Here is a 20561-nt window from a genome sequence, read left to right as displayed (position 1 = left end):
AAAATCAAAAGTCACTAACATTTAACCAAAGTCGCAAATATGTAAAACTTTATAGTCAGATTAGGGCTCCTTCCTTCCAATTGCTAATCAACAATGCTCATGTGGAATTTCCTCTTTAGATTTTGGCAGAAAATTGAAAGCTGCAATTATTTTAGGAAGGGTTTAGCACTCACATGCCAAGCTCTAAGTACCAGACCTGATAATGGATTGTATCTCAGAATAGGTTTCTGCACAATATGCAGCAATTTGGAGACAGAAATCTGAGATGTTACTGATGCTGATTCCATTGCTTTTATTCTCTTGTTTCTTCATTTGTGCCTTAATAGTTTTAAACTGAGACCCTCATTTTTCTTCCTGATGTTGAGTGCTTTTTTATAGTGGTGGTTTTCTTTTTTTGTGCTCTGCATCTCCTGCTGTGATTCATTTAAATAATTTATTTTAAGGGTGGATTTCAGATTTTTTAGGTTATGATCAAAAGGAGAATTGTTTTAATAAATTATTAACAAGGCAACTTTCCTCATCATTTCATGGGGAGGTGAAAATGTCTTTTCAGGGCTTTCTGTGGTTTTGAAACTGATGTGGTCCAAGTATTTTGTGTTTTCAATTCTCACAGTAGCACAAGAACACCGATATTTGTAGATCATTGGTGAAAAAGCATAGCAAGGCCTGTCCTATAATATTAAAATACCCGGAGAGCTTGGAACAATGACAACTAATCTGAAAGCTCTAACCCAATGATATATTATATCAAATGAACCTTGGTGTACGAAGTTAGTGTCTGACCTTGCAAGCTGTTCCTGGGGCCAGCTTTCAATGCACATATGGAGCAATTTGCTGGATCGGGACTCAGTCTCTGATGCAACAGAAAAACCGCCCATTTAGTTTGGGTACTGCAGGGCCGGGCCCAGAAACTCAAAAGGGAGAGCATATTTTTTAATCTGAGTCCAACTGCTGCATATTTTTGAGTTTCCTATTTCAAGTGAGCAGAAAATGAAATTTACAGTCCTGTAATTCTTCAAGACAGGTTATTTGCATATTATTAAGTTAGTGTTTTACATGTGTGGGAAATTTTACATTTCAGCAGAGAGATACTCCCAGTAAATCTGTTGCAGCACTATTCTTCAGGAATACACCACTCCATTCATCTCTAAGTTGTCTCTTATTAATCCTAAATTTTAAAAAATAAAATAATATCTGCGCATTGGTGCAAGTCTAGCAAATAATTATATACATATCAAATATTTATTGTTTGCTCATAAAAAGGAAAGTCATAATGATAAGATAGAAAAGTTTTACAATGTAACAAAACTATATATATAAAATTTTATGGCACTAATCAAGAACAGGAAAGTATTGAGTTCCACAACACCTTTAAATTTTAAACCGACCCACATTGCAAAATCCCTAGAGCAAAACTTAAACAATATATTATAAAGGTATAAATTTCATTCTGCCTCTCCCCAAAAAGTCAGTGTTGTGTCTTGTGTGCTGTTGTGAAGACCAACCTGGGTTGCCAACAGACTTCAACAGGGATGCCAGCAAAAACAAAACAAACAAAACCCATTTATGATCCAGCTATAGACTTGTCTTTATTGTACTTATAAAATATACATAGCTTTTTATTGAATTGCCTACTGTTGAAATCTGCAAGAATTTTATTGCTTTTTACTGTCCTGGAGAGGAATAAAGCAGCAGCTTCTGTGTAATTTCATAAGAAGTAAGGACAGTAAATTTAATTTTGCTGGATATGGGGGTCGATGATAAAAAGTAATGCATTGAACTAAAAATTAGTTGTATCAGTGATAAGAAGTTTTCCAATATATAGCATCAGTGTCTCTTCCCCTCATTTGGGATTTCCAGGGTTTGTTTAAAAAGCATTTTGGGGATTATTCATGTCTGAATGCTTTTTGCATGGCAGCGCACTGTCTGAGCTATTTTAAGCTACACATTCATGTATTCCCCACTGTAAGTATTTTAGTCTGTTCCTATACTAAATGGGGTTTTTTTTACAGCCATATCGCCTTTCCTTCACCTTGAAGTGGGATGTAGTTGGCTATGCAATGTGATGAGAATAAATGGGACTCAGACATTTGACAATATCCTTTCCTTTCCTCTGATTTGAAATAGGGATCAACCTATGAAAACCCCAAATTCCCACCACTGAAGCCACTAGTCTGGAACATGAAAAGGAGGGTATTTTTAAAGCAAAATGGGTAGCTTAGCAGCTTTTCAATAAGAGGTGCAGTCTGTTGCTGTGGGCCATATTTCTAACCTCGGGAACCCTTCTGACTGTTGTTTCCCAATTTCATGCATATCCCAGCGGAAGTGTGGGCTAACATATGTAGAGGTGAGGCTGTTTGTAAGTAAAATAAACTTATGTGAATTTTTTATTTAAAAATAAATCTAGTGCAAGATAATGTGCAAGGTAACAAAGTCAGTGTACTAAATGCTTGAGCCAGGGGGAAGGAAAACAGCCATTTTATTATTGTACATTTTCTGGTTGCATAGGGGTTAAAGAGGTATCTTCTCTAGACTGCTGATAAGGATCTGCTGTATCTTTAGCCCCATTCATCAGGATGGATCCCAAAGCACTTTACAGACTTGGGGCCTGCTGCAGAATGGTACTGAATATATGCAACTTATCACAGCACCTCTCAGGATCAGACCCCTAAACTGTTAACATACAAACATTGCTGAAGGATTCCTTTTTCGTTTACCCGTGAAATGCAGCAGCACACAGCAGTGCTACTGAGAAATTTAGGACAGGAAGTGAAAAATCTCTTGTCAAATTGAAAGTGCAGGGGATGGGGGATGTAGGGAAAGTGGATTTGAGTATGGCCACAAGCTTTCAAAGAAATGAGAGAGGAAAGTCAGAAGCAGGGAAGACCAAGAGACAGGAGATGCAGAGAGAACTTACCATGTGAAAGCTAGGAGGCAGTTTGTCTGTCTTTACCATAAACACAACCAGATTTCTTCCACTGCTGTGCCTATACGCTGGAATGAAATGATAGCAAGACAATCCTGCAGCATCAGCCAAAAGAGAAGCCTTTTAGTCATGAAAAGACCGGACTGTGACCCATAACCCGGGCAGCTTATTGCAGGTTGGAATGCTGGAAACCTTGAGTCATCTCTTTTATCCAAACTATGTTTCATAAAAAGCCATTAAGGTTTGAACTTTGTTAAGAAAAAAATGCCTTTCATAAAGAGCTTATCTGGCAGAGAGATGCCACTCACTATGATAAGCAAAAGCTTTGGAAATTCAAACGTTTGTAATCTGAAACATGAAAATGCAATTAGATTAATTTAAGCAGGGAAAGAGAACCTAAAGATGCTTCCAAGTAAATCCACATTTATCAGATGAAAAGAAAAGTACATCCTAATCCCTTGGATAACATAGAAATAACAAGGAATTGGGTTCAGCAAAGAACAAATGTATTTTCTCATTATTTTATTGCTCACAGAATTATATTTTTCTTTATTACTAAAACACAAACTATTTGCATTAGCTCACTAATATAGGTTGTATACTTCCTTTCGCTATTTTGTGTCATGTATTTCTTTGTGCAGTTACTCAGCATGTGAGCAAATGGCCAGTAGTCCATCTGCATTATTCCAGCAAAGGACTAGACTACTTACATCAGCTGAATCTAAAAATAGAGGCTGACAAAAACTATTTTCAAGTTATTCACAGACAAACATATTTAAATAACTAATTTGTTTCCATCCAGTCACAATTCTACCATTAATGAAATACCAGGTTGCTAAACTTATGTTAATTAGTCAAACACTGGAACAGCCTCACAAATGAACAAACCAACCCCTTCATCAGCCCAGGACAAGGCAGAAAGCTGTGTGCTGTACAGGGAGCCTGAAGGCATTTAATTGTGCCCAGGGGTGAAAGTAACTTAAAGGACTTACCGGTACACCAGAGTCCTGAGCGGGGGGCGGGGCCTTGACCAGAAGGGGCGGGGCCTTTCGAGCCCTGGGACCTTTACATCGAGATTTAAATGGCCCTGGGCTCTGTCTGCAGTAGTGGTGGCTGGGAGCCCCGGACCCTTTAAATCACTGCTGGAGCTACCAGCTGTAGAGGTGGCTGGGAGCCCCGGGGTTTGGGAGCCATTTAAAGGGCCCAGGGCTCGGCTGCCGCTACTACAGCGGAGCCCCAGGCCCTTTAAATCACCGTCTGAACCCTGCTGCTGGAGCCCTGGGGCAGCAGCAGTGGCTGGGGGCTCGGGCAGTGATTTAAAGGGCCAGGGGCTCCCAGCCACCGCTACTGCAGCACTGCCCCGGGTGTCCCAGCTGCCGCTGCTACCCCGGAGCTCCGGCAGCGGGACTTGGGCGGCGATTTTAAGGGCCCGGGGCTCCAGCCACTGCTGGGAGCCACAGGCCCTTTAAATTGCCGCCTGGGAAAGCTGGTCCACTACGGCGTACCAGCTTACTTTCACCTCCGATTGTGCCCCATTGCTCATTGGTTGTACAACCAGAATTCCTGTTCCACTTGGTAGAGAAAAGAGACAGATTAAGGTGCTATGTTGTGATAAAGTCAATACCTGAGCCCAGGGTCAAGCCCTTCCTCTTCTGTAATAATGAGTCTGGGATCCTCGCTGAGGCCAATCAGGTGCTAAGGGCTAACATCCGAGGGCCCTATAAAAATGGTTCGTCCATAAACCTTTCTGGTGGCTGCGCACTATAACAGGATCTTTGGTATGGTTTGAGCAGGGGCTTTGCCTGTATGCCCTGGGAATTTAAACTTGGATCGTGCCTGACAGTAAATATGTAGCAAAAAAGGACCCTTTGGGACATACTCTTTTGGCTGGCCAGCTCTGCTAGTGTGCACAGACTGCTGTCTCCTGTTCTGCATCTTGGGGCAGAATGAGAGACCGCTTGTGCTGTGTGAATTGCAACAAAGAGAGCAGAGAACTACTTTCGTGTCCTGGGTAAGGAGAGAGGGCAGGGAAAGGCTCACAAGGAAGATCACCTCTGATATTTTCCTATGAGTCGTAAGAGTAAAACAGTCTGTGTTCTTACTACTTGTAGCATGAGGCACACCAGATACATTTAGGCTATGCCTGGGCCTTTCACATGGAGTCACTAGTTGCCAGATGTTTGGTGGGAGCTGCCCAGTACAGAGAATCTTCCCCAAGAACTATATTGGGTCACATGACTCTCAGGGGAGTCTGCTTTAAAAAGGAAGGCGACTTCTGTCAACCTCTCTTGCTTTCTTTGTACTGACGCTCTATAAGGAATGAGCCCATAAAAGTGCTGTACTAAACAGTGGTTGTTCTGAATGAGCTGCTTTGATACTTGTTTTGTCCAGAAACAGGTGCTGGAACAAGTTGTCAACATCTGAGCCTTGCCATTGTTGAAATGAAATAACAGCTGACCTTCTGCAGGTGTGTGGACCAGCCATGTCACTCCTATGCTTATCAAGTTTCCCCTGAGTGGAGCTGTGCACCTTGATAAGCTGAGAAGGCTCATTATGTTTAACATCTGAGCTACTGCACATAATATTCTAAACACACAAGTGACTATGGGTTAAATCCACTAGGCTGATGCTTCTGTTCTGGATCTGTATGGTTTCTATAGAATTTACCAAATTTAATTCTGTGCTTGAGGCTATCATGTACATGTATATAGGTGCATCTTAAATTGTAATACAATAGACTTCTGATATCAGCTGATACAGCATAATAAATTTTCAAATGAATACAAGACTTCATTGAAGTGATTAGAGCTGTGTGAAAAAACATCTGTAAGACTATTGAAGCCACTGACAAATCATCTTTCTGTATCTCTTCCAAGAACCACAAAGGAAAGAAAGGGTAGTACTTTTGTTATGGTTCTGAACTGGGACTTAGGAGGTCGGAGCTTTGCCACAGATTTCCTGTGTGATCTTGGGCAAGTCAATTTAATCTCTCTGCCTCAGTTTTCATAAACAGGCATAGTTATACTTCCCTACCTCTCTAAGTATTGTGAGGCTAAATACATTAATGTAATGGAATCACTTAGACGCTATGGTACCATAGGAAATCTTATAAGTTACCAAAATACTTATGACATTTGCCTCAGTTTGTTTGCAGTTTTCCATGAAAACAAGTGGCATTTTTCACTACTGTGAAGCACAGTTATTTCATTATAAAACTTCTCTTTTGTGACAAAGGTGTCAATATTTTTCTGTGACAATGGTTAATTTTAACTTGGGAGAAACTTGCAGCTAGTTACCAGGTGTAATTGTTATTTCTCATTGAAATAAATTGAGTAATTTCTCCCTAGTGCGAGTTTGAGTATTCTTAAAAAACCCTGTGAAGAGCTCAGTGTCTGCATGTGAAAAATCTGTAGAAAAATGTTTTCTTAGCTCTGCTTTAATGCTGCCACCCAGTGTAAACAGTGCATCTCTGCTGTCACTGCTGTGTCTTTGACAAACATGGTTCCACAGTAGCTACCTTCAGAGAGGCTGCAAATTCCCTCAGGTCAATATCCCTTGCAGGCTACAGGATGGGCCGCCCAATAAATCTATGAGACATTCTGCACATACAGAGAAATAAGCTGAGATGGCCTGGAAGCCTTGGCAGCCCATAGTGACACAGGACAGGGTCCCACTCTTGAAGCACCATCAGTAAGGCAGGGAAAACTCTGAAATAAGTATTGCAAAGTATGGTTGTTGGTAAAACAGTCTTCTGAAAAGAGATATCTTTGTGACATGCTACAGAGCGAGGCATCTTCTAACATTTGATCTGCATACAAAGGTTCATTTTTGTCTGTAGTTTTTTTAGTTATTTTTAGTCCTACTTACTCTTATCTGAAGGTGCTTATCTAGGGGAAAGGGGGAGGCAGCTAAAAGGAATGATTAAAGATGATGTGGTGTCCTTTACAGTATGCTAGTAATAATGAGACATAATCTGCTGCCAAAGACCTACAAGTAAATATGTATCTATGGATAAACTGATACCAGACCCTGGCTAGAATAATTCGTTATCAGATGCTGGCTCTTTAAAGCGTGGAGATACCAGATACCAGCAAAAAAATCAATACAATCTTTTATGCTAAACAAATCTCATTTAAAGTGTTTTCCTGACTATATTACTGACACAAAGCATGAGACAAGAGCATTTCATTGATGCACACCCACAGAGAACCAACCTTTCTTTCAGCAAACCTGATAAAATCAGGAACTCCGAGGAATACAAATGGGACATAAAATTACACTCTTAGAAAAAATGTTAACCTTTCCTTGGACATACAGCTCTGAAAGTTACCAGGATTCAACTAGGGGTTGGAGCTTTTAATGTGGGAGGGACAGTGAGGTAATTAAGGGCTCAATCCTGCCAACCCTTTCTACCAAGCACATAGTGCGACCCTGCCACCTGATTGACGCAAACAGATCCCTGCCCCCTTCAGAACGCCATAGACTTCAGCTTGACTTTCTGTGGATTTAACGGTCGGTCTGTGTAGGGCAGGAGACCCAGTGTTTACTCCTGTGCACATTCTCATTGGAGTCAATGGAATAAGCAAGACACCCAGGAGTATGAGTTTGTGGATTGTTTCCTAACCTAGTAACCAAAAAGTGTTGCAGAAGAAATGGACAAATTCCATTTGGGGGCAAAGTTGACTGCTCTTACAACTGTGTGACAACAAGCAAACCAAAAATTAGCAGAGAATGTTCCAATCAGCCAGCTATGTGCTGGCATTATATTTATGGATTTAAAGTGTGTTAAAATATTTAATACTGACTTTTCAGGTCAATATTACATTTTTGGTAATTTTTACTTTGGCGAAGATATTTGTGTCCAAATTATAAAAAGGGTTTTATATGGAAATGCTAACTGAACCCTAAGCAGGGCAGCGCAGGGACACTGCTGCCCACAGTAACACCACTGATTAGCTCAGTAGATCACCTTCTCTGTGCTGGAATCAATGACAGTGGTTAAAGGTCTCTGCAATTGCTGTTTTCCCAGTAATGAGTTTATAACAAAGCTGCCACCAAATAGTTTAGTGTCATGTGTTTTCTTCTTTATTGATTTCAATAAAAAGGCTAATTTGGAGATATGCTGGATTGTCATCTCTGGGTTAAAAGTAGTTAAAATAACAAATGGCAGTGTGGCAGCATGATGGGGACACTAAACCTGGCTCACTCCTAGAAAACAGAATGGGCTTAACAGACAAAAGAGAACCCCATGTTTAAAGTACACATTGAGGCTGGGACACAAACTGGCAGATGCCAGGATGGACAGTGTCCCATCAGACACATGGGCTGCTGTGAGGAATGAGTCCCATTGACAGCATCAGGCCAAGCTGTATGGCCACCTCTGTCACCATCTTACTCCTCCTCAGAACCTTTCCATCGAGTGCCTTTCCATCACTATTATCAGCACTACGCATGTGCAGTGTGTGACCGAATCACCAGACCTTTCATCATTCCCAATGAGTATGCTAAGGGGCTAGAAAATCCATCCAACTGCAATGTTTCAGGAGCGAGGACTGGGATCCAGGAAGATACTTGCCTCCTGCAAGCTAAGAGAGAGAGGGCCTGTAGACGGGTCGGACTCACCCCTGCGGCGCCTCGTGCTGGTGACTCTGGGAATTAGCTCTGTCCAGCGCTGGAGCACCCTCTGCAGGCCGGTGATCCACCTGTCTTCAGGCCCCCCGTGTCCCTCCCTGGACCCGGTGCCCTCTTACATGGGGTGCTGCCCTCTAGCAGTAACCCCTTTCTCTCTGGGTCTCCCCTCCTCAGGGAACCCCCACCCTCTATCCCCACTTCACCTCAGTAGTGGCTACTGCCAGTCATTGTCTAGCCCCACGTCCTGGGGCAGACTGCAGTATCAGCCACTCATCACTGGCAAGGAACGTTTGGACCTGCTGCCTTGGCCTACCCCTGCTACAGGGCCGAAGACTCAGCTATTGGAATAGTTGGCTGCTATTTCACTAACATTGATACTGTAGCCCCAAGAAACTTCATGCCCCCTCAAAATGGACTCTTGACAGCTGAAGCCTAGTTATTTATGGTAGATCTAGCCCAGTGCGAAAGAACTAATCCAGAGAAGGACATCTTAGTAACAAAGCAAATTTAGGGGCAATTAAAAATGATCTACCCAAGAAGGAACCTCCACTGGGGTTTTAGAGAGCAGAACCTTTCTGAGCTCCCCATCTCTGCTCTCTGACTCCTGGTAGCATGGGTAACAGACTCTTCATTCATCAGGGCAATTAAAATTATTGTATGCCTCCTTACGTGAATGCGGGTATATATATTTTTTCTCTTCTTAGACTGAGCAGATACAGGTATTGCTAGGATGGTCTCAGCCCCAAAGCGGCCTTGGAAATAGGAGACCAGAACTCATTTCAAGACAGCAGAATATCGACATTAAGATGTCTGTTAGCTGGGGAAAGGGAGGAGGAGAGGAAAATACTGATGCAACTGGCTTTAGGCACCTGACAGGCCCCAGATCAGATAGGACCCTGTGCCCAGCTACTATTTCAAATCAGCAGATAACTTTACAATCAGATTTCAGAGTGATAGCCATGTTAGTCTGTTTCAGCAAAAAGAATGAGGAGTACTTGTAGCACCTTAGAGACTAACAAATTTATTTGAACATAAGCTTTCGTGGGCTAAAACCCACTTCATCGGATGCATTCAGTGGAAAATACAGTAGGAAGATATATACACACAGACAACATGAAAAAATGGGTGTTGCCATACTAACCATTTTTTCATGTCCTCTGTATAAATATATACAATCAGAATGATTTTCAGAGGTGCTGAAATCTGCAGTTTCCATTGACCTGAGCTGGAGTTGTGGGTGCTTAGTTTTCCTTCAAATCAAGCCCTTAGAGTTTTGCACAGTTCATGTTTCTGTTGAAACAGAACAGTAGAGGTCTCTGGAGTTTCCTGTCCTCATAATGAAACAATCCCTATGCAGTGAGCACACTTTTCCCTTCTGGGGGGATCTTTATAGCCTCACCTTGCTGAATCCTCTCCACCAGGAAACTGCAGAGCCCCTTTATATGCGGTTGGGGTGGTATCTTCACTTCTGCAAGCTGCCGCTGGTCACTCAATGGGATTATTCTTTCCTGGGCTCAGATTTCTTTGTGTTTAGATCGTAGTCTGTTTTTTGCTGGGACCTTCTACATCATCTCTGGGTTTTAGCGTTCTAAATTCTTTCCTTCTTCATGCTGCCATGTCTAATGCTTAACAAAAAGCTGCAGAGCAGAAGTCAATGCAAGAATTGCCACTATAGTTTAAAAACATGGAGCTTTCTGGAGTAAAGAAAAGTATTAATGTCAGACTTTGTGGTATGTGGCTCTAATCCATTTGAGATTGTGCCCGTAGCTGCTTAAAAAATTCTGGCTTTGGAAATATTAGCCTAAGCAGTTCTGAGTAATATTTCAGGAAAGTATTATATTGGATTTAGCTACTATAAGTCTAGCATTAGTAACAAAACTCTAATCAAATACCTGCTGAAAACAAGGCATTCTTGAAAGATTGGATATGATTAAAAAAAACATACACTTTGGCTGTATTAAAGGTTCCCTTATTTCAAAATAAAAGGATTAAAAAGAAATATAGTTTTAAGAGTTTTTAAAAAACAAAACAAACGGAACATAGTTTGACAATCAAGAAACCCTTTTTAGTTGTGATCTGTTCTGAACACTGAGCTGCATTCAGTGCAGCACTGTGGGTGGAGCTGCTAGCTAGGGATTCAGTGGAAGAAGTGCTTTGGGTTTATAAAGGCTCTGATGAGAGGGACAGTTTATTCCCTAACTGCCATTTGTGCCTTTGTAAATCTCCCTTTGTAAAGGGCCTCAAAGTGGACTCAACCAAACTCTCAAATGTATAGGCCCTACGTGAGAAGGGATGAGGTAGTTAACTGCAGTACCAGGGAGAGTGTGATTTTCACTGTGCAAAGGGCACTGACCCCAAGCCCATCCAAATCAATGGAAAATACTCCCTTTGCCTTTCACGGGCTTTGGATCAGGGCCAAACTGAGGATGTCTGATTTTTCCCTCTAGTTCTGCCCGGCTGCACTTCCCTCTGTAGCTTAGATGCATGATGCTAGGGAACATTCTCAGCGTATAGGATGCCCAGGCTTGCCACATGAAGGAACCCAAGTTGGAGCCATGTTTAAGATTTACTAATCACCCATTCATGTGATTTGCATTTTTCAAGAATCAGATGAAAACAAAGGGACATAACAAAAATATATAAAAATGAATAGTTTAGCAAGGGCAAATTGGGAACTTCTGTTGTCCCTCTCTCATAACTATGTGTGTGATCTGGTCACAGATTCCTTGACTTTAACAGATCTCCATGACTTTTTGGCTTCAGCTTCAGCTCTGGGTGGCAGGGCTTGGCTGTGAGACATGGGTGGTGGGGCTCCAGCTTCAGCCCTGCAGTGACCATGTCCTGGTTCTGTCCTTTTCTCCCATGACTGTTCCATTAATTTTGCTTAATTTTACCATGACAAAATTGTATCCATAGTCATAACACTAAGACAAGGGTACATGCAATATAGTTAAAATGTTGGAAACTCAAAACTGATGAAAGGATATACTTCTTCACACAATGCATAATTAAACTGTAACTCATTGTCACAGGAAGTCATTCAGGCCAAGAATTCAATACGAGTCAAAAAAGGATTGGACATTTATATGCATATCAAGGCTATTCAGAGTTGTCATAACTGATGCTGATCAACTTTGTGGAAAGGATATTAAGCCTCATGCTTGAAGTTTTAAGCCAATCTCTAACTATTAGCGGTCATGTGACTTAAAGTAGCGGGCAGATTATCCCACATGTCCTACTGCTGGGTTATTATACCTTCCTTTGAAGCAGTTGGTGCTGGCCACTGTGAGAGACAGGATATGGAACAAGATGAACTGCGGGGCTGATCCACTTGGGCAATTCCTATGTTTACATACCAAACAGGCAATAATGTACATGAAAGGGCAAGTCACAGGATACACTGTGCCCAACCCTGCTCTCCCCCTGGTCGAGGGAGTGGGATTGGGCTCACTGTCAGTCCGGCCACTAGTTTTGAACTTCCCTGGCTTATATAATTAATAATTGTGGCAGACATCGGGTTTTATATATATATATATATATAATTATAATTTATAATTATTATTAATTATATATATCAGACATGTAGATTGTTCAAACAAGTCAGGCAAAACGCTCTCTGCTACAACTTCAGAAACTATGGTGATGAGGCCATATAAATACCTGGAGAGATATAAAACAAATCCCATGCCATGTATACAATGAATGTTAAGTGTTTAGTGTTGAATGAGTTCATTTTATTTTTAATGAACAAATGGGTTTTTATTAAACAAATGTTGACACCTTTTGTTCAAACATTCCTCAGAGATAATCTACTATGTAATGTTTAGGTTTTAAACTTTTATTGAGTTATAGAGAACAATACTTGCACTGAGTGCAGTATGTGTGGGTGGTGTGCATGTGTGTGTGTGTATATGTGTAACTCTGCATATATGCGTATTGACACAAGCATGCTCTCCATCTCTCTTATCACATATTGAAATAAATGCACAGGGGGCATCTCTCTGGCTTAAGCTGTTTAATGGGAGAGTTCTCAGGTTTTCATCTCTGTTTATAAATGAAATTGGTCAAATCATCATGGTTTAAGATAGAAAAACACAACAAAAGCTCTGCAGCTGACTGATTTTTGGCACAATATGAAGTAAAAAATAGACACTGGTGCTTCTTTTAAATGAGTGCTGCGCTCAGCGGAGCAGAGATCAAGCCGAAATTCACATTATCGGCTCATGTACCTCACCTGGGGCTTTGTTATTGATAAGTCTGTCATCCCTCCTAATATTGGAGGGGTAATGGCAGCTGATGATTAAGCCACTCTTGAGCTATTAACTACATTTCTTATCCCTTTTAGAAGAGATTCTTAGTCAGCTGGGAAACAAAGGCTGCCTTCAGTGAACTAAGACCCAAATTGTGGGCCTGCATCCTGCAACCTGAAAGACACAACTGTTACACTTCCAGGAGCCTCCGAAGTCAGCGAGGAGGTAAATGTCAAAGGTTACCCAGTGGTGTTATCTGAAATGAGTGGGCTCTGACTGCCTCTTGTGCTGACAGAAGCTTGCAGGGAAATTACAGAAAATTGCCTGTTTTGTCAACATTTTCTCGGGAGGTTTAGAAAAAAAGGGACTCTGGTTTCAGACAGTTAAAGGGGCTCAGTCAGCCCAGAATTGACTGACAAACACTCTATTATTCATCTATGTAAAAAAGTGATATTTTATATCATTTCTTTGAGTGATTGTTAAGTGACTGGATAGAAACTTTGACATGCAAGATAATCCTGGTAATATTTGCAGTTGTTTCAAGGCAGACTTGCTCATTTGTCGATAGTTACAATAGAAGATATTCAGGAAGGTAGTGGTAACAAAGGGCTAGCTCCCAAAAATGTCTCATACAAAGCCAAAGCAATGATAAGGGTCTGCACCCACATGCTCCAGCAGTGGGTGCATTGGAATTAGGTAGACTGGTGGCTGAACAAAGCACACATGCAGGAACTGAGCTGATAATTCCAGATCATGTGATACTGCAAACACATCTATGGGAATTCTGCAGCATCAGAGTTTTAAAAAGGTTTTTTTAAATAGTTTTTCCTGTGTTGCCCATGGTATAACCATCTTGTCAGGTGTTTCCCAGAAGAACCATTACTGAGCTGGAAGCACGTTTGTCAGAGTGAAGTGACTACTGCGTTTGTAAAAGTTACTGTGGTCGAAGTTGCCTAGAACGGTGGCTGCTCGGTGAACTTTTGGGGATCAGGTCAGTAGTCCCCATCACTTTCTTACCAAAGGAACAGATTCCTTGTTATATGTGCATAATATGTGAGTTGCTTGATGAGTCTGTGGCTGCCTGGGTATTTTAGCTACAGTGACTTCACTGCTGGTGCTCAGGCAGAAAAGGCAGGTTTAGCTGGCAAGGAGAGGAAAGAAGGGGAGGGAAGGGTGACCCAATCCACAAAGGCTCCATTATGAGCTGAAGAATGATTAGACTACAATGGAAAACAAAACCCATAACCATCTAGCTAAATGACCCTATTATGGTTTAGTCACACCCCACAGTAACTGGCTTTGGGGACAATGCTTTCTCTGGAATTTTCGGGTCTCTGTCCTAAGCAAATGAATACATTAGTACAGTGCACCCAGTGCCGATACTGTACCCTAACTCCACTCCCTGACACTGCAGTTAAGGATAATACTTTATATACTAAACACCTCTCACATTAGCAGGTTGCACTGAGTAAAGAAAATGTCAGAGATGACATTATAAGCCCCATGCAGACTCTTTCCACCTTATCTGAGCCTAGGTACTATAGACTTTTGATGTGAATCAGAAAGTTGTCATAACTGGCTGGATTTCTAATGCCTGAATTTCCATGGCTGGCTGCTGGTCAGTATTTGCTCCCAGAACTCCAGGGAAAATGGCACAAAGCGACCAAGTAGATAAGGCTGGGAGGTTTGCAGCACTGTGCTCCTGAGGATGGGAGTTTGCTCTTTTGGACATAGCTACAGGAAAGGCTTTTCTCTGTCATTTCTCTCAAAGAATTCCAGTTGGAGACAAACTCAAATGAGCTCATGTTATTAGCAAAAGAATGTCATGCGGTTCAGATGTGAATTTTGTAAAGAACATGGCTCTGAAGTAACATAAACATAAGTAAAAGCATCAAAGAATCCTGTGGCACCTTATAGACTAACAGACATTTTGAGCATGAGCTTTCGTGGGTGAATACCCACTTTGTCGGATGCATGTAGTGGAAATTTCCAGGGGCAGGTATATATATGCAAGCAAGAAGCAAGCTAGAGATAACGAGGTTAGTTCAATCAGGGAGGATGAGGCCGTGTTCTAGCAGTTGAGGTGTGAAAACCAAGGGAGGAGAAACTGGTTTTGTAGTTTCTTTGATGCTTTTACAGATCCAGACTAACATGGCTACCCCTCTGATACATAAACATAAGTGTAATTTTTTTTGTCAGACACTGGAGACAAGGTTTCCTAAATGTTGTTCCTGCTAGCACAAGCCTTAAAAGTAAAGGAAATGCACAATCAAGGTTACTGCTTTTGCCAGTCAAAGACTAAGAAATTCACTATGCCAATGACAGAAATTAGAATTCCAAGAAGCTTGAAAACAGTACAAATACATGTTGAAAAACCCTTGCTCCTAAGACAGTAATGTTTTCACTTCTTAGCAAACTGGTAGTTGTTTTGAACGTTGGGTGCCTGCTATGGCATTGGAAACATTGCCACACACTCCTGGTAGAAATCTGAACATAGTGATACCACAGCAGTAAGATTCAGTGGTCACCATTTTTCCATTATTGAATATACGGTACCGCAACAGAACTGGAACAAATCTATTGTAATATCATTGTTGTTACCCTAATTTGATCTTTTGTGATCACAATGAGCTAGCAATGGCAAGAATACTGTCCTAATATGAGAGTATAGATGGTTCATAGATCAATTTAAGTTTCTCTAGATACAGTAAAATAATCAGAGGGAGAGCACAGTAAATAAAGATGTATAGAATTCAAGTAGTTTTGTGTGTGCTTAGAGCATTAATGAGAAAGGGTAGCAAAAAGAGCTAGGGCATATAAAATGGGTAGACAATAATACTGAAAACATTACAGTGCCGTTCTATAACTTGGGGGTTTGTGAGCTCACCAGGGTTATTGTGCTCAACTCTTGTCTCTGTATCTCAAAAATGATATAGCACAAATTGAAGTGGGTCCAGAGATGGGTGACAAAATTTTCAGAGGCCTGACAAGAATTTCCTATGGGAAGAGATGGAAATTATTTAGTTGAGGGGATAGATGGAAAAGTGGGGACATAAGTGTAGGCAAATAAGGAATGGTCTAGAGAAGGTCAGTCGGGTGCTCTTATTTACCCTTTCTCATCATCAGGGCCGCCCAGAGGATTCAGGGGGCCTGGGGCAAAGCAATTTCGGGGGCCCCTGTGGGTCCTGGGGCAAATTGCCCCATTTGCAAACCCCCCGCTCCCCAGGTGGCCCTGCTCATCATACAGGAACAAAGGAATGTAAACAAAAGGGAACAGATAAAACTAATAAAAGGAAACACTTTTTTACCCCTAATCATCCTGTGGGACTCACTGTCACAAGATATCATTGAGTCTGCTTAGCAGGATTTTAAAAAATGTTAGACATGCAACATGTACAGTTATGTTATATAAGATCAGAGAAAGATATAAAACCTCATGATTCAGCCATGAGCCAATTATTAACTAATGGGGTTCAGGAAGAAACTGCCTTTGTAATGGAGAGCAGAATTTGATCCATGGAGTGTCAGGTACTCTCAGGTGGGGCCCAAGGCAGACAGCGTGGGAGGGGTCTATCCCATATAGGCTTTTATATCACGTTCATCACTGTAGTAGCTGCTCTCTTATCTTGTCTCCTGTAGATTCTGTGCTCTCATTATTCAGTCCGATAGAAGGGCGTTCTCTGTTTCCCTCTTCCATGTCAAACAATGGCACTTTTCCAGTCACCTCTTTGGCAGGTGGTAGAAAGGCTTTTTGATAAAGCGTTGGCCTTTCTTCTTGAACAATGGCAGTGGCTGCAAAGGACTGGGCCACAAAAGGAGAAACTGAAATTAGAAAATAAGATGACTCCTATGAATGTGTGAGACTTGTGGGGTGAGTGTTATTAGGCCATTATCAGAAATATCCTGTGTTTTTCTGGCTTGCTGTTCAGTCCCTGGCCCGCTGGTTCTGTTCCTGTCAGAAGAGTCCCGAGGCAGGAAGAATACTCTAGTGCACTGAAAATGTGTTTGCTCTGGCCAGACTATAGGTCTTCTTGTGGGACTGATTTCTAACAAGGAACTATCCCATTTCTCTGTGAAAATACTTTTGTTCAAATCATGGTTAGGTAGAAGTTATAGAACTTAAAACTGAGGCTCTTACAGAGGAGAAAACCTCACCAGATTCATTCTTGAGTCGCTCCAGCATCTGTCTGTGAAGAAGCAGTCACTGGTATTATATTTTGATGTTTTTTATTCCAAAGATATTGAACCACACTTGCTCTCCCTCTGCTTACTGGAACTTGCTATTCTTGCTTCGCAGCACACACTGTATGTTTCCCCTAATTATACACACTTAAGAGCTCAAAGTACATTTTTACATCAAATTCAGCTCAGAAGTCCTTTCTACAGATGTTCATGCTATTTCCCTCCAGAGCGATCGGGCTAGGTGGGTGGAGGGGTAGAAAGATTGGACAGATATGTGAAGCAGAGTATGTAGTGGCAGCCCCCTTGGGCTCTTTTAGTACAGCTGCTACCTCCACTATACAAGGATCTTGGATCAAGTCCTGCCTGTGGTAACATGTAGGATCCACACTCAGCAAAACAAGTCTGGTCAGCAGGTGGGGGGCTCTGGTAATGGATTGTCCCTTGCCTGGTGGACAGTACCACTTGGGGATGAGGGTGGGACTGAGTCTGTGTGTGCAGATTCTGCAGGGGAAATCAATGTAAGAATTGCAATTGTTGTGTCAGCCCATGGGGGCCAATACAATCTTTTTCTTGTACTGGTTTCCATAGCACCAGTTATCATGGTAGCTGGGTGCTGAATTTAGAAATGGAAGCATAATATGGACTATGCAAAAATAAGTGAGCAGGATTGTTTGTTAATCAACATTTATTGCTCATAAAGGAAAGCAAAAGTGTAGGGAGCACCCATTTCATTTGTGTGTGTGTCCCCTTAAGAAGCAGCAGGGAGGGCACTGCTGCTGTGTCATTTTCTCCTTTTCCTGAGGAGTGCAGTAATGACTGAAGTGGCAAGAGGAGCTAGGTGGGAGCTGGGATTTAAGAGCAGCATATGCCACAGGGTTCGGAGGAGCAGACCTACTGGCATTGTCGAGCTGCTTTGGCTAGAGGTTGCAAATTGTCTTTTAGAAGGTGAAGTTTGATTGTAGGATATATCAAAGCCCCATAGTAATCTGCACATGGCTCAATATTAAAGGGGAGGGTTTCTCAGTGACCCAGTTCAAGTCCTGTGATGCGAACACTGCTCTAGAGTTAGTGTCCGTATTCTGCTTTCATTTCCTGCAACCTGTTTTCAGGATTATGTTTTTATTTTCTAGGAAACTGTATTGTCACAGGTGACATGGCAGATTTCCATTGGGGGCGGGGCTGCTGTAAAGATGGCAGAGGCACAGAAAACTTTATTTACATATTTTACATTAAACCCATCTTTACTGTATTTTTTTAATGAAGACCCTAGTGAAGGTTGGAAACATTTCTGGGTAGGAGGGTCGTGCTAGTGAATGTTGATCCTATACCCGGTGACCTTGGGCTGAAATGCACTGTGTAAGGTACAGGCTTGGGTTGTGAGAACTTGACAGTCTCTTAGGCCTTGCAGCATTGGGACCGAAATGTGTGCAGCCAGTTTATATAGCTTTCCGGTCACCATTCCTAGCAACAGTCTGGAACTTCAGCTCCAATGCTAGCTACTACCGTAATGGGGAAAAACTGACAACTTCCACTTAACTAATGTATCAAGCACACACAATCAAAACTATCCTTCTTCCATAATGCCAACGGGTAACCCTGAAGCATATTTACCTTATGTAGTAATGAAGAATGCAACCAAAATTCCAATGAGCAATTCAAAGGAAGTGACCCCTAGACCCACAGCACAGTAAGTGTCTCTGAAATGCTATCAGCTATGCACTTTGGATGGACATCTCTCTCTCTGTCTCTGATATACACCGTTTTCCAAGCTGTGCACAGTATTTCGCTTCTGAAGGTGCATGCAGGAAGCAGCAGCAGTTGCAGATGTACAGATGGCCCCTGATTCTTCCCCCTCAGTACAGGCGTTGCACTTTGCACCCTTTTGCCTGTGGAACACAGCTGCCCTTGATAGGGCATTCACCCCTCCGGGAAGAGGGGTTCCAATTGAACTGGGATGGATTTAACCAATTACCTAGGTGTGAAAGACTCCATTATCAATACCCACAGCAATTCCTAATAAACTACCAGAATCTCAAGAAGTTCTATTAATCCTCATTTAAATTGCCATGTACAGAACAATGTGGCTATAGATTACATATTTTCTGTAGTATTTAATCATCTATATCTTGTAGGTTGTTCAGACACTAATTTTTAAAATATTATATAATGTGCATGCACATTTTGTCCCTTTCCATATTTCAAGTAGCTATCATGCTCTTTAGTGACCTAGACTAGTGATGAGAAGCTTCAGATGCTAATTCTCCTGACTTCTGGAGTTTTTGTGTAAGTCACAGGTCATGGAGTTGTGTATGTGAGACTCTTAGCTTTCATTTTAAAAAGTAAGTTTCTAATCCTCATAGTTGGGGAGAAAAGCTTGAAAAATGTGACCCCTTGAAGCTTCAGAATCCACAAGGAAAATACAAAGAATCCATCCTTTATTACATTAAAAATATCTTGATTTTTGGTGGCCTGTCTTGTGGTTTTGAACATATGGGTTTGGCAATCCTGGATATTTGCACACATTTTTCAATGTAATAGACAGACATGGCAGCTGAGAAGCCCCACTGAGTCGAGGATGAGGCACTGTCACAGAGTTTTGTGATGACTGAATAAAGACCTCGTCCAAAATGTCAGCCGAACCCCCAAGTCTTACAGCACGTATATAAGGCTTACAAGCAGAATTTGCCGGTGGTAGGAGCAACTGAGGAACCATGCATTTCTCCCACCCTCCCATTCAGATGAGGAAATGCTTAGGCAAACCAGCTGCCCAAACTCCAAACCTTACTGGTGGGTAGGCTTCCCCCTGCCCTCTGGCAGAAGCAGTGCCCTTCTATGGCAGCTCCACAGCCACCTAACCAGCAAGGGTTGCCAGTTTTGGTTGGACGTATTCCTGAAAGGTTCATTACATGACATAATCTTTAATTAAAGATTAATCTTTAATTCCTGGAGACTCCAGGACAATCCTGGAGAGTTGGAACCCCTACAACCAGCAACAGCAAGTGTCAGTTCTGGGTTTGCTACCGTGCATTGAGTTTCAGATATCAGGGGCCTCCAATGCCTTAGTGCCCCAAACTTGCACAGCATAGCTGAGCAGCTCCAGACTTCATGAGGTTTGAAGTTTTCCAGGATGCTGTGTCCTCTGGGGAATCTCTGCAGAGGAAGCTTCTGAGAGACGAGGGGAGAAACATAGCTGAACTTACCAAAATCTCCAGAAAAGTCCAGGGCGGGTTTAGCTGCAGGGAAGGTCAAAGGTTCTGGTTGGCTCTTTCCTTAGTTTAGCAGCATTGTTTTGCTCACCCTTATTCTCAGGTACCTCTATAACTCATTGGTTTCAGCTGGGAGGGGAAACAGGAGCAGAACACACAGCAAGAAAAATCTGTTCTGAGCTGACTAAACCAGGAAGTGCTAGACATTATTTCTCTCTTTATTGCCTGGCTTTTTCATGGTGCTCATCACTGGAGTGTCTGATCATTCATGCACATCCAGATGCAGAGGTTTGGATATGTGTGGAAAGCCACTGGAGAAGCACTGAAACTTCTGAATGCTCACATTGTAAACTGCACCACCAAACC

At 42.0% G+C, this 20561-nt stretch overlaps 1 long non-coding RNA gene across 6 annotated transcripts in view; it reads left to right on the top strand.

Moving 5' to 3' along the window:
- The window catches only part of LOC120386679, a 94806-nt gene that overhangs the window by 42318 nt on the left and 31927 nt on the right, over nt 1–20561 (top strand). For 5 of the 6 annotated variants that reach the window (XR_005589856.1, XR_005589855.1, XR_005589859.1 and 2 more), the window contains one exon: nt 12903–13032. This is a non-coding gene — a long non-coding RNA (uncharacterized LOC120386679). Of the gene's footprint in view, nt 1–12902; nt 13033–13667; nt 13799–20561 lie in introns of all 6 variants that reach the window. The other variant, XR_005589858.1, reaches the window with a different exon arrangement.

Source organism: Mauremys reevesii, linkage group 19 (assembly GCF_016161935.1).
Source record: "Mauremys reevesii isolate NIE-2019 linkage group 19, ASM1616193v1, whole genome shotgun sequence".
NCBI lineage: Eukaryota > Metazoa > Chordata > Testudines > Geoemydidae > Mauremys > Mauremys reevesii.
Note: the sequence above shows the minus strand (reverse complement) of the source record. Positions and strands in the feature narration are given on the sequence as shown.